Raw genomic sequence first — 11,474 nt, 5'->3', positions numbered from 1 at the left:
GGCGGTGGAGAGGGGGAGGGTGCGGGGGGTCGGCGGCGGCGGCCGGTGGAGCGGGGGAGGGTGCGATGGGTCGTCAATGGCGGTGGAGCGGGGGAGAGGGTGCAGGGGGTGCTCGATGACGAGGGGGACCGGATCTGGCGAGGTGTGATAGCGATCGAGATGGAGGGGGATCGAGATCGAGTGTCCATGAAATTTAAAAACATTCATGAGTTCAAAAAGTGCCCATGAAATACAATCGAGAAATGAAGGCTACAATTTAAATACAATCGGTCTCAGCTAGCTATCTGTTCACAATCTTCTTGCCCTTATTTTTCGTAAATGGAGTTCTTCTCTTGAACGGACGTCCTTTAGGTAGGGTGGTCCTGCTTCTTCTTGTGGTGTATGCTGAGACTTCATCGTCGTCGTCATGTTCCATCTTCGGGTCCCCGTACTTGTCGAAGTCTTGCTCATTGGCGACTCCATCCATTCTGATGATCTTCCTTTTGCCTCTCCTCACGATAACACGACTAGGCTTTGGCGGGTCGGTAATGAAGAAGCATTGGTCCACTTGGGAAGCCAGTACCCATGGCTCATTTTTCGCGGTGACGTTTGCGCCCGCGGTCTTAGATTTGGCTTCGGGTATAACCATGGTGGTGAAATACCGGTCTTCTTTTATGACGCCCTTGGCCCATCTCACACGGAACATCTGTGACACCCCAAAATTTTGACCTTGTTTTGTTAATTAAAATTTTGCCAGGAAATTAAAAAAATTATTTTCTGGGCTCCCTTTTGATTTTTGGACCATTTTTTTTCTCTCTTGTTATTATGGAGTTTTCCCCAAGAAGAAAACCTTTCAAATATGTTTTTGGGCTTGTTTAGCCTCTCAAGAAAAACTTTTCTTTTATCAGTAGAACTAATTACATAATTAATTTGCTTGATCTTTATTTTCTTGAAAAATGGTTTTCCAAGGTAATATGGCCATATTTGAACTACAACCATTTGATAAATTCACTTAAAATTCCAACCAAAATTTGGAGATGTCAGGTGATGTTTTTAAATCACTTTTATGCAAAAATAACTTTTATTCACGAAATATTTTGAGCTCTACACATTCTCTTCTCTGGTCCAGTGGGCAATTTTGCACTACAACTCATTTAAATATTTCTTTCTAGCTTCCACCAAAATTATGGGATGTTGGTAGTAGCATATGATTCAACTTTATGCAAAAACCCAGTGATGTTATTTGAAAATTTTGAGTGAATCAACCTCATCTTCATTCTGGTCCAACATGATGGTTTGTACATCATCCATATTCTTGCTTGCTCTTTGGCCCTTGATTCTTTCCCCTGCTTGTAGACCACCCTACAAAACCCTAAGTCCAAGAGCATGCAACCATTGGAATACTTTTGGTTCATGAGATGATGCCATTTACCTCCTGTCCAGATTTGAAGTTCTGCAAAACTTGCACTAACAAGTTTGTGCTTTGTACAAACTAACCACACCACCCTCTTGTGCATCTAAAGATACTAGGATCTGGAAGATGTGACCACTCCAAGAAAAGCCTAGGTGCCTGTGGCATTTTGTCAAACACCTGGAGTGCATGGACAGATTTGGCACGAGTTTTGTTTTGCATTGTGGACCTGATCCTCTGACCCAACAGGCATGTCCACTAGCATCCCAGCTACCCCTAGACTAGACCTGCTAATCCCCAGCTCCAACCAAGCCACCTAGCAGGCCATGGCATTTCGTCGAGCATATGGTGGGCGTGCACTGGGCGCGCCCAGAGCGCGCCAACTGCAGCCGCGCACCCGAGCCGCCGCGTCGTGCCCCTAGTTTGGCCCCACACTGCAAAGTCGCGCCACGCACTCCCCTTCTCACCAGACACCTCCAAGCGGCCCTGGCACCCTACAGCGCCGCCGTCAGGGCACTCTTGGCGGCACGCCGGCGTCCGCAGTGTGCCTCTGCCACGGTCAGCGCTGCTCGAGCCACCCCGGCTCGCCACCTGCCTCTAGGAGCCGTGCAAGCTTATCCCCTCGCTCGTCGGCTAGCTCTCGTCGCCTCCACGTCGCCCTGCCGCACAAAATGGCGGTTCGTCGTCGTCCTTATCGCCGGCCGCCTCGGGACCGACCTCCACCGCCTATATAAGGGCCCCGGAGCTCAATCAAGTCCTCAAGCAACCTCAAATGATCCCCCTAGAGCTACCATGGCCAACAGTCGAGGAGGGGAAGGCCATCTTCCCCGAGTCCGGCCGGTTCGGTCGCCGCCAAGTCCCGGCCGATTCCGTCGCAACCAAGGCACCTCTCGGCAATCTAGCGCCACCACCCAACTCCACGTGATCATGTGGAGCCGCCCATCGCCCCAGCCCCGACCGAGAGCCACCATAGCCCAGGACCCCAAATCCACCTGAATGCCTTCTCCGCCGCGAAGCTCGTCGCTGGCGACTCCGTCCACGTCGGCGACCATGGCGGGTACCCACGGGTTCGTCTCGACCTCCTGAGCACACCCATGTTCTTAGATCACCAAGGGACGCCTCCGTTTGCCGGCAATCCTCGCCGAAGCTCCGCCTCTGTTCGGTCAAAGGGGGACGACGCGCGCGTGGACTGATCAAACCTGACCAGTGGGCCAGGCGGGCCCACCGTCAGTGACCCAGCGCCGGTCCACGCACGAGTAAGTGGAAGCGCATTTCCAGAATGCGCCTTCGACGTGTACATTTTTGAAATGTTTTCTTTCCTTTTTCTGTTTTATTTAAAAAAACAGATTTTGACCAGGACTTTGACTGGCTATAACTTTTTAATTACAACTCCAAATGAGTTGATTCTTTTTCCTACCTCTCTCAACTATTGTCTAGTTTATTTTACGGTTTATTTCAAAAAAATCAGACAATTTTTTGGTACTGTTTTTGAAACTATATATTGATTCAAAAATATTTTTAAATAGGATTTTGGAGAGAGGAGAAAACTTTCAAATGTTTTGGAGTGCACCCTGCCTTTCCACACATTGAAGGCAAGCATTCTGAACCCTGGCATAATATTTTGCATGCATTGTTTGACACGATCATGACACCAACTCAATACGTAGAACTCGTTATTTTATGTGGTGATGTGATCATTTGCATGAATGCTTATTGAAAATTTCCTTGCTGTTGGAAATGGACATGCTTGTGATAGTGATCATCCTCGTATGCCTTTCGTGCCTACCGGAAGGAAAACGGGAAAGTCTCTGTCTTGGGTGGACCCGAGCTTGTCCCTAGTTCCTCGTCGAAACGAGTGTGTCCGGCATGGCATGAGGGGTGTGATGAGTGGTGACTCTGTCTGTTGGATGAAATATATTTGTTATGCTAATCATGCAGGGAATACTTAAACCTCCTGAGTCGACCCTAGATCGAGTCTTGTTCCAGTAACCCCCATACTTGTTTCGTACTACCACTCGTCTCTACAACTAGTAGAGTACGGTTTAGTAAGTTGTCAACCTCTTTCTAGCACACACCGTACGGAGATGCCACGGTGGAAGATACCGGTTGTAGCTGGTAGGCAGGCCACCTGGTCCGGGGGCATGGGTGTTTCCGGTTGAGACCGAGAGGGGAGGCCACCCCTTAGAGCGCGCAATATAAATTTGATACCATGCTACGCGAGGTTGTAGCCTCCCCACTTAGAGTTTGCTTGACAGGTGTCGTGGGTGATTCCAGACACGTGTGAGTTAAGCTGGTGTGTGCAAGTTAGGTGTGTTTTCAACAAAAAGACCGTAGACGGAATTAGTCCCGATGGACTAAAGGAATCCGTTACTCGTGGGTAAAGAGTACACCCTCTGCAGAGACTAAACCTATTCGAATAGCCGTGTCCATGGTTAAGGATTACAGTCTGGGATGGGTCAAGTGTTGGTCTTAGTGTCGGTCTTCGGAGGAGAAAAATTGTTAAACCAGAACATGGGTCGTGACTTGAGACTTATGATGATTATTATTTTTATTATGGACTAACACCTTTATATTAATTGAAATACCGAGTATCCATGGGATGGTTTTACCTCCTGGGTATTCACTGTGACTATTTATAAGCCCTTTATGTGGTGTCGCTCAGACGCCCGACTGTGGCATGCTTGTTATTTCTTTTATAAGCCCTTTATGTGGTGTCGCTCAGACACCCGACGGTGGCATGCTTGTTAATTCTTTTATAAGCCCTTTATGTAGTGTCGCTCAGACGCTCGACTGTGGCATGCTTATTATTTCTTTTATAAGCCCTTTATGTGGTGTCGCTGAGACGCCCGACTGTGGCATTTCTTTTATAAGCCCTTTATGTGGTGTCGCTGAGACGCCCGACTGTGGCATTTCTTTTATAATCCCTTTATGTGGTGTCGCTCAGACGCCCGACTGAGGTATTCCTCTTTATTTACTGACCTTTCGGGGCATCGCTTCAGACACCCGATCGGTGCCTTTTATTATTAATATGTTATTGCATTTTCACAAATAACCTGCTTACCTGTATCACAGATTTATTTACCTTTTGTGACTGACGTCATGAGCATAAATATTTCGGAACATCGTTGTTATATTATACCCGTGTTCATAATGTTTGCGAGTACATTCAAAGTACTCACTGGCTTGTCCCTAGCTATTGTCTTGGCCAGATTTCTTGCGCAGAGAGGAGCGACCATGATGACAGCCCCGGAACCTACGCAACGGTGATAGCAGCCTCGCGAAGATAGGAGTTAACCTGGTCAGCTGTTCCTGTGGGAAATGGAGTCCCATAGACACTGATGATTCACAACCCAATTCCGCCATCAACCTCTAGAAACCATTTGTTGTACTCACAGACCAGAATGGTCTTGTACTACATATTTTGTGTTTTGCTTGGAATTTCTGTATCAAGTTGGTGCCTCATCAGCTAACAGTAATCCTGGGGCTGATGAGCACAAGGGCCATTTTCTAGGAATTAATACCCGGAAAACCGGTCGCGACAAACTTGTCATCAGAGCCAGGCTGACCATTGGCTAATCCTATCTTAGCCAGGTCGAAAAACTTAGGCAAATCAACCCACCAGACCTTAACCAAACCCCAGCCAAGCTTCTCATGCAAGATAGCCACACAGTGACCCCGACACTTTTGGTAGTCGGTGCCCAACCTATCAACCTAGCCTGTCGATCACGCGCTAGTGACCAGCACCAAAGATGTCTCCTTCACAAGCGTGCGAAGGAAGACTCCGTCTATTTTTTTCTATAAAAAGGGCACGCTATCCCCAACCCAGCACAGCACATTCTCTACCCCAAACCGAGCCATAATGCCTGGCCCCGTAGTACACAATGAGACCACAGCAACCAACCTTGGAGGTTTTGTGACCATACTCGCAAACCTCACCCGTCGTGCCTATGCGTTAGAAGAGCCCCCAGAATATGTTGTGTACCAAGGACCCATGGGCGGTGAAAGCCATCAATTCTGGGCCACTGTGCACATCTACGGTAGGGGTCTATCTCCAAAACACCCCTACAGGTTCACCGGAAGGACAACTTCCTTCGAGCCACAAGCCATCCATATAGCTGCTCGAGAGGCTATAGTTCAACTCCGGCAGTTGTCGCCCAGAGTTAACTATCGCTCATTCTACTACTACCCCAGACGCGAAGGGTATGGTAGACCACCCCAAGTTGCCAACGGAGATCACGAGACGGATCCTGCATTCTTGCACCTAGTGCGCTATGTAGGTGCACTAGAGGCACTATTCGATCAAATCACCATTGATCTGATCGCAGCTCGTGGAGAGCTGGTTCGTCGAGCCCCAGCGAGAGGAGAAGACGAGCCCGATGCCGACAACCCAGTCGTGCTGTTCGGACACCCGATCGAAACCCTGAGGTCAGCTTTAGCCGTCAACCGAGATGCTTTGATGACCCCAGAAGTGCTTCGTCGCCTTTTGGGAGCACACTCCAACGAGATTGTGGCTAACAATCCCCGCGATGGTCATCATCGCTACCCCGACCCTACAGTTCCTCCACCATCTCCGGCTAATTCCAACGGTGAGAACCGTGGAGAAGCCTCGACATCCACAAGGCACGCCCGTTTGGATATAAACGAGGTAGACTAAGTCACCCGATTAGTGCCAAGTCTCAGTGTATCCTCGCTTTGTAACCGTGTGACCTTGTGAATTAACGCAGCCTGTTGTTGTGCCCCTATTTTAGATAGTAACCTTGCATAAATATGTCAGCACGCAATTGCATATTTCTTCCAAGCACAGCTACCAAGACCACCCCGACAACCCCCACAGTGATACGTCACTTTAGTGAGGTATGTATCTGTGACTTTGACCTCAACCCTTGGAGCTAAGCTGGCAAATTTATTACCTTTCACCACGGTAAAATGACCCAGCTCCAGTGCTATAAAAAGGCCACCTCGTGACCTTACCAAGCACCCCACACCTTGTGCACCACCCTCACAACCTTTTTCCTGTCATGCCGAGCCCCAGTATTTATCTGAGAACCCCAGATGCAACCCCAGGTAGCTTTGTCAAAATATTGTGGGACTTTACCTGCAGTACCATGGGTTCTACCCAGCCACCCCAGTACGAGCTATTCAAATCGAGAATCACACCTTCCACCTCGAAATATTGGGCAGCATTACACATCCCTCCCGTAGACTCCAACCAAGATCCAACGGAAGTCTCCTTCGTGGGGAAATCAATGCCAACCCCACATATGGCCATAGAAGCTGCTGCTTGCGAAGCACTCGCTCGCCTTCGATTCGCGGTACCCTATGCCAGTGAACGAGGGTATTATTACTTTCCGAGCCGTGCAGCACCCGGAGAAGTAACATCTTTTCCCGGTAGACGGATTGAGAGAGACCCAATACTGGCCAACCTGGTCCAGTACGACATCGCTCAAGAACGTTTGACCCAGCGAGTAATGGGTCACCTCCAGAGTCTCGCGGACTTAAATCCTCAGATCGCCATCGGCAGACCACTGAAGCCAGACCAAGAGAGACACATTCATCGTCTGATCAATCCGCTTTCCCCGATAGAAGAGGAGTGCGTTCCAGTTCCAAAGATATTTTCTCGGGACCCCGTCCAGTTACCATTTGCATTATAGACGTTGCTGCTATGTTTATTCTTGCAACTTTTACTTATGTGTTGTCACTTATGCGTGGTACCCCGAGTTTGTGCGGCGAGTAAATTATTTAGTTTCTATTAATGTGAGTAGTTCTGTTGCGGTTTGACTATTACTGTTTCTCTCGCGAAGAATCATGGAGTGAGATTTCTTTTCCCTGAGTTGCTACATCGTATATCTTCTCACGACGTGGATTATTTCATTTCACACAGCACCACGGCAGCAGACTCACCTCCGCTCGAAAACATATCATGCTTGCAAAGACACGTAACCGTGGGGTATTTGTTTTTCTAAACCGCTCTTAGCAAACCTCGAGGACGAGATTTTTCTTAAGGGGGGTAGTGTTGTGACACCCCAAAATTTTGACCTTGTTTTGTTAATTAAAATTTTGCCAGGAAATTAAAAAATTTATTTTCTAGGCTCCGTTTTGATTTTTGGACCATTTTTTTCTCTCTTGTTATTATGGAGTTTTCCCCAAGAAGAAAACCTTTCAAATATGTTTTTGGGCTTGTTTAGCCTCTCAAGAAAAACTTTTCTTTTATTAGTAGAACTAATTACATAATTAATTTGCTTGATCTTTATTTTCTTGAAAAATGGTTTTCCAAGGTTATATGGCCATATTTGAACTACAACCATTTGATAAATTCACTTAAAATTCCAACCAAAATTTGGAGATGTCAGGTGATGTTTTTAAATCACTTTTATGCAAAAATAACTTTTATTCATGAAATATTTTGAGCTCTACACCCAATTCTCTTCTCTGGTCCAGTGGGCAATTTTGCACTAGAACTCATTTAAATATTTCTTTCTAGCTTCCACCAAAATTATGGGATGTTGGTAGTAGCATATGATTCAACTTTATGCAAAAACACAGTGATGTTATTCGAAAATTTTGAGTGAATCAACCTCATCTTCATTCTGTTCCAACATGATGGTTTGTACGGCATCCATATTCTTGCTTGCTCTTTGGCCCTTGATTCTTTCCCCTTCTTGTAGACCACCCTACAAAACCCCTAAGTCCAAGAGCATGCAACCATTGGAATACTTTTGGTTCATGAGATGATGCCATTTACCTCCTGTCCAGATTTGAAGTTCTGCAAAAGTTGCACTAACAAGTTTGTGCTTTGTACAAACTAACCTCACCACCCTCTTGTGCATCTAAAGATACTAGGATCTGGAAGATGTGACCACTCCAAGAAAAGCCTAGGTGCCTGTGGCATTTTGTCAAACACCTGGAGTGCATGGACAGATTTGGCATGAGTTTTGTTTTGCATTGTGGACCTGATCCTCTAACCCAACAGGCATGTCCACTAGCATCCCAGCTACCCCTAGACTAGACCTACTAATCCCCAGCTCCAACCAAGCCACCTAGCAGGCCATGGAATTTCGTCGAGCATATGCTGGGCGTGCACTGGGCGCGCCCAGAGCGCGCCAACTGCAGCCGCGCACCCGAGCCGCCGCGTCGTGCCCCTGGTTTGGCCCCACAATGCAAAGTCGCGCCACGCACTCCCCTTCTCACCAGACACCTCCAAGCGGCCCTGGCACCCTACAGCGCCGCCGTCAGGGCACTCTTGGCGGCACGCCGGCGTCCGCAGTGTGCCTCTGCCACGGTCGGCGCCGCTCGAGCCACCCCGGCTCGCCACCTGCCCCTAGGAGCCGCGCAAGCTTATCCCCTCGCTCGTCGGCTAGCTCTCGTCGCCTCCACGTCGCCCTGCCGCACAGAATGGCGGTTCGTCGTCGTCCTTATCGCCGGCCGCCTCGGGACCGACCTCCACCGCCTATATAAGGGCCCCGGAGCTCAATCAAGTCCTCAAGCAACCTCAAATGATCCCCCTAGAGCTACCATGGCCAACAGTCGAGGAGGGGAAGGCTATCTTCCCCGAGTCCCGCCGGTTCGGTCGCCGCCAAGTCCCGGCCGATTCCATCACAACCAAGGCACCTCCCGGCAATCTAGCGCCACCACCCAACTCCACGTGATCGTGCGGAGCCGCCCAGCGCCTCAGCCCCCTATCGAGAGCCACCATAGCCCAGGACCCCAAATCCACCCGAATGCCTTCTCCGCCGTGAAGCTCGTCGCCGGCGACTCCGTCCACGTCGGCGACCATGGCGGGTACCCACGGGTTCTTCTCGACCTCCTGAGCACACCCATGTTCTCAGATCACCAAGGGACGCCTCCGTTTGCCGGCAACCTCGCCGGAGCTCCGACTCTGTTCGGTCGGAGGGTGACGACGCGCGCGTGGACTGGTCAAACCTGACCAGTGGGCCAGGCGGGCCCACCGTCAGTGACCCAGCGCCGGTCCATGCAGGAGTAAGTGGAAGCGTATTTCCAGAATGCGCCTTCGACGTGTACATTTTTGAAACTTTTCTTTTCTTTTTCTGTTTTATTTAAAAAACAGATTTTGATCAGGACTTTGACTGGCTATAACTTTTTAATTACAACTCCAAATGAGTTGATTCTTTTTCCTACCTCTCTCAAATATTGTCTAGTTTATTTTAAGATTTATTTCAAAAAAAATCAGACAACTTTTTGGTACTGTTTTTGAAACAATATATTGATTCAAATATATATTTAAATAGGATTTTGGAGAGAGGAGAAAGCTGTCAAATGTTTTGGAGTGCACCCTGCCTTTCCACACATTGAAGGTAAGCATTCTGAACCCTGGCATAATATTTTGCATGCATTGTTTGACACGATCATGACACCACCTCAATACGTAGAACTCGTTATTTTATGTGGTGATGTGATCATTTGCATGAATGCTTATTGAAAATTTCCTTGCTATTGGAAATGGACATGCTTGTGATAGTGATCATCCTCGTATTTCTTTCGTGCCTACCGGAAGGAAAACGGGAAAGTCTCTGTCTTGGGTAGACCCGAGCTTGTCCCTAGTTCCTCGTCGAGACGAGTGTGTCCGGCATGGCATGAGGGGTATGATGAGTGGTGACTCTGTCTGTTGGATGAAATATATTCGTTATGCTAATCATGCAAGGAATACTTAAACCTCCTGAGTTGACCCTAGATCGAGTCTTGTTCCAGTAACCCCCATACTTGTTTCGTACTACCACTCGTCTCTACAACTAGTAGAGTACGGTTCAGTAAGTTGACAACCTCTTTATAGCACGCACCGTACAGAGAGGCCATGGTGGAAGATACCGGTTGTAGCTGGTAGGCAGGCCACCTGGTCCGGGGGCATGGGTGTTTCCGGTTGAGACCGAGAGGGGAGGCCACCCCTTGGAGCGCGCAATATAAATTTGATCCCATGCTACGCGAGGTTGTAGCCTCCCCACTTAGAGTTTGCTTGACAGGTGTCGTGGGTGATTCCAGACACGTGTGAGTTAAGCTGGTGTGTGCAAGTTAGGTGTGTTTTCAACAAAAAGACCGTAGACGGAATTAGTCCCGATGGACTAAAGGAATCCGTTACTCGTGGGTAAAGAGTACACCCTCTGCAGAGACTAAACCTATTCGAATAGCCGTGTCCATGGTTAAGGATTACAGTCTGGGATGGGTCAAGTGTTGGTCTTAGTGTCGGTCTTCGGAGGAGAAAAATTGTTAAACCAGAACATGGATCGTGACTTGAGACTTATGATGATTATTATTTTTATTATGGACTAACACCTTTATATTAATTGAAATACCGAGTATCCCTGGGATGGTTTTACCTCCTAGGTATTCACTGTGACTATTTATAAGCCCTTTATGTGGTGTCGCTCAGACGCCCGACTGTGGCATGCTTGTTATTTCTTTTATAAGCCCTTTATGTGGTGTCGCTCAGACGCCCGACTGTGGCATGCTTGTTAATTCTTTTATAAGCCCTTTATGTAGTGTCGCTCAGATGATCGACTGTGGCATGCTTGTTATTTCTTTTATAAGCCCTTTATGTGGTGTCGCTGAGACCCCGACTGTGGCATTTCTTTTATAAGCCCTTTATGTGGTGTCGCTGAGACGCCCGACTGTGGCATTTCTTTTATAAGCCCTTTATGTGGTGTCGCTCAGACGCCCGACTGAGGTATTCCTCTTTATTTACTGACCTTTCGAGGCGTCGCTTCAGACACCCTATCGGTGCCTTTTATTATTAATATGTTATTGCATTTTCATAAATAACCTGCTTACCTGCATCAGAGATTTATTTATCTTTTGTGACTGACGTCATGAGCATAAATATTTCGGAACGTCGTTGTTATATTATACCCGTGTTCATAATGTTTGCGAGTACATTCAAAGTACTCACTGGCTTGTCCCTGGCTATTGTCTTGGCCAGATTTCTTGTGCGGAGAGGAGCGACCGTGATGACAGCCCCGGAACCTAAGCAACGGTGATAGCAGCCTCGTGAAGATAGGAGTTAACCTGGTCAGCTGTTCCTATGGGAAATGGAGTCCCATAGACACTGATGATTCACAACCAGCTTACGCCATCA

This window comes from Triticum dicoccoides, chromosome 3B (genome assembly GCF_002162155.2).
Source record: "Triticum dicoccoides isolate Atlit2015 ecotype Zavitan chromosome 3B, WEW_v2.0, whole genome shotgun sequence".
Taxonomy (NCBI): Eukaryota; Viridiplantae; Streptophyta; class Magnoliopsida; order Poales; family Poaceae; genus Triticum; species Triticum dicoccoides.
This window is presented reverse-complemented; position numbering follows the sequence as displayed.